Source organism: Poecilia reticulata, linkage group LG20 (genome assembly GCF_000633615.1).
Source record: "Poecilia reticulata strain Guanapo linkage group LG20, Guppy_female_1.0+MT, whole genome shotgun sequence".
NCBI lineage: Eukaryota > Metazoa > Chordata > Actinopteri > Cyprinodontiformes > Poeciliidae > Poecilia > Poecilia reticulata.
This window is the reverse complement of record NC_024350.1, coordinates 898641-902166: the sequence shown is the minus strand read 5'-3', so window position 1 is coordinate 902166 and position 3526 is coordinate 898641. Positions and strand designations below refer to the sequence as shown.

Here is a 3526-nt window from a genome sequence, read left to right as displayed (position 1 = left end):
AGGTAAAAATAAAAGTGAGAAAATCTCCCGGTCTTTWGGTTTGAAGTAATCCAGTTATGATGTCAATAATGTGAATAAAACCATAAAAATTGTGACTTTAAAAATAATTTACAAGCAAAGTTATCAGTAAGGACGGGAGAGAGCAGGATAAGCTGTTCCTCCTTCAGCTGCCAGAGTGTAATCTCATACATCACAATATGACTCTAACATCCATACAGTTTAACTACATTCTGAGGGAACATTACTGAGTTGTTGGTTGACCACTAACCTGATTTGACAACCAAGGAGAGGTGGGAAGGGGGGGGGGATCATGCCGCCCCCCACAAAATGCGCCCTGGGTGGCTGCCCAAGTCGCCCATATCAGAAACTGCCACTGGACATGGTGGAGTATCGGATAGACATTTTCAAAAGATGCGGGTTGACAGCAACTCACCGCAGCAGCACAGAGTCTGTCTCTAGGCAACCAAGACAGCAGTACCAGACAGCAGCGTTCTGGGGGTCCTTTAGCTCCCGCCACCATAGACATGAATACGTAGACGCCTCATGGAGCGGGTCGGCCCGTTGCTGCGATACGTCACAGCGGCTGCCATATTGAATGTGGAATATGTGCCAGTAGCTAATACAAGTAAATGGACCGAACTTCACAAAGTGCCGTTCTACAAAGCATTTTAAGTTAATACCTGTTATTGACACATTTTCTCACACACACTATTTGGTTATCAGAGAAAGCACTAAAGACAATGTTTCTAACTTTTGATGTAGGCTAATTAATTATTTTGGGGGCATTTCTGAATAATGTCCTTAGATGTGTGTGTGCATGGTTGTTTGTCCTGTGTGTCTCTGTGTTGCCCTGCGACAGACTGGCGACCTGTCCAGGGTGACCCCGCCTCTTGCCTGGAGCTGGAGGGGCACCAACAACCCTTCCAACCCCACTAGGGACAAAGGTGATAGAGAATGGATGGGTACTTCAGATTGAAATATTTCTCTTACAAATAAAGAAAAAGTGAAAGAATAAAAGTACGCAATAAAACACAAATTTATTTATTTGTGGGAACACTAGTTATATATGAGGGGCCGTTTAGAACAAAATCTATGTTTTGTCTCACACTACAAAAAACTCACGCACACTCAAAAAATACTCAATTTGCGTAAACACACTACTAACATGTCGCACACACACACAAATGTTTCTCTCTCACATACACAAGACTAAAGTTGCACACACACACACATTGAAGAAAACAGTATTTAGTATTAAAATTATTGAAAATATTGTATATGATTTTAAAATGTAATAGATGATATTGTGTCTCATGTAAAAGCATGAATTAGCACTTACAATTAGTTAGTTACAATTCAAGGAATTTATTCGGTCATTTGTTGACAGTCCCTAAGTGAACCTTCGGCCGCTGCGGCCGGGAGTTGTGGAGAACCACCGGCCGACATTAGCGTTCATAAATCGGATCAACCTTGAGCTAAACGCCGCTGCTCCCCGGAGCAGTGGACAGATTGTACTACAGCAATTTTGCTATTTTTAATCAATCAACCAATCAGATTTATTTATTTCTATAGCACATTTAAGCTACAAGAAAGTTTAAAGTTCTATATACATTTAAAAGCACAAATATGCTAAGTAATAGAACATACAGTGAGATCAACGCATGCGCAGTTTGATCAAAAAATTATGCCCCGCCTCTTCCGTGACAATTCTCACACATACGTAAAACGAGTCTTAGTACTGTGTGTGTGTGTGTGTGTGTGTGTGTGTGTGTGTGTGTGTGTGTGTGTGTGTGTGTGTGTGCAACTTTAGTCTTGTGTATGTGAGAGAGAAATATTTGTGTGTGTGTGCGACATGTTAGTACAGTGTGTGCGAGAAAGATAAAATGTGTGTGTGTGACATTTTAGTAGTGTGTTTACGCAATTTGAGTATTTTTAGCGTGTGAGAGACAAAACATAGATTTTGTCCTAAACGGCCCCTCATAGTTATAGGCAGAGGCTCAGTCTGCTGGTCAAACTGGGAGAAGTCCAGTGAGTTGTGAGTGTCATGAATATGGTTGTTGTTGGCTGTGAGTAAGACGCTGACATATAGAAGATATTTAATGTAAACTCAGGAATCTGGCAGAGACGTGACATAAGAGGAGGACCCGACAAGGAACAAAGACCACAAACAGGTGGAGGGAAATCAGGGAACCAGACACAGCTGGGAACAAACTGGGAGGACAGAACATCAGAGACTCACAGGACTAAATAAATACAGAAAACCTCAAAATTAATGCACAGAAAACACAGATCTCCACACTGAGACGTCCTGGTTCACAGGCTAAAGCCAAGAATAAAAGAGAAATTATCCTAAAGTTAATAGAAAATACATTTCTGATTTCTTCACATTCATAAAAAGACATTTTCAGCACTTTGGGCTCTGACTCGTAGCATCTTTATAGCTAAACACCGACATGGTGAAGCTGAGCTGGAAACAGACTGAAGACCAGCAGCTCCAGCTCTGATCCTGACTGATCTTTACTCACTAAATCCTCTGGTTTTTAATGAACTTCTCCTCTAAACAGCAGTTTTTCATCAGCTCTCATTAGAAAACAGTATAAAAACTTTAGGTCCGCTAAGAAAATAACAATAAGTGTTTCCTTCCTTCGGGCCAATTTAGTTACATAGGAAATATTTCTCGGTTGTTTAGAAGCTAGTAAGTCGAGTAATTATGCTCGTAAAAATGACGTTAATATTTTTCTTTCACTCTGACCTGTTTAAGGTCCAATGAATCCAGTGAATCAGACTGGATTCTGAGATGCGTCGCGGTGACAGTCCGCCCTCCAGACATGGCACTGCTTCCTGAAAACCCAGCAAATATCTTAATATCTTCCCGAGGCACTTTACAGTATTAAAGTAACAACTATGTCTACTTCAATATGCGCAGGATCTGACGTGGAAGCTGTAAGTCTGAAATGTCCCAGGGAACGTGAACGCTTCAAATAACGGCACAGTGCGCGGAGGTTGCAGCATCATCATCATCATCATCATCATCATCATCAGCAGCAGCAGCAGCAGCAGCAGCAGCAGCAGCAGCAGCAAACAGCGTCTAAACGTGGACGGTGTCCGAGGCAGGTGGGTGGCTAATCATCGCTCCTTCGGTCTCTGTGGACTGGCTGTTTGTCTCCGTGTCTGTTTTGCTCCGCCACAGGTGCATAGATACATCTGCGTCCTTCAGAACACGGAGGCAGGAGGATGTGTTTGTGGAGTAGCATCACAGCAGCAGCTGCAAAACAGCTGTCATCGTTTCACTTTAGTGCAAAGAATCTGCTGCAGCGGCAGAAGGAGGAGAATCTGAGGGGAGGTCAGTTTTTAACCGTATGATTGCGGTAGAGTGACTGCTGTCATGGAGCAGGCTGGTTGTGGAAAAGCATTTTATTAGTCCTATTCCGTCCAGAAGACCAGAAGGCTTTCAGAACAGAATGTCGTTTGGTACACTGCATTAATGATCTGCAAGATGCAGACACACCTAGAGCCAGGCACGTGC

At 42.7% G+C, this 3526-nt stretch overlaps 1 protein-coding gene across 2 annotated transcripts in view; it reads left to right on the top strand.

Moving 5' to 3' along the window:
* Positions 1–3010: 3010 nt before the first annotated feature.
* steap2 (STEAP family member 2, metalloreductase) overlaps positions 3011–3526 on the top strand; it is a 57043-nt gene continuing 56527 nt past the window's right edge. Inside the window, exon 1 of one of the 2 annotated variants that reach the window (XM_008438238.2) lies at positions 3011–3114. The gene's annotated coding sequence lies outside the window, so the exon portion shown is untranslated. The other variant, XM_008438239.2, reaches the window with a different exon arrangement.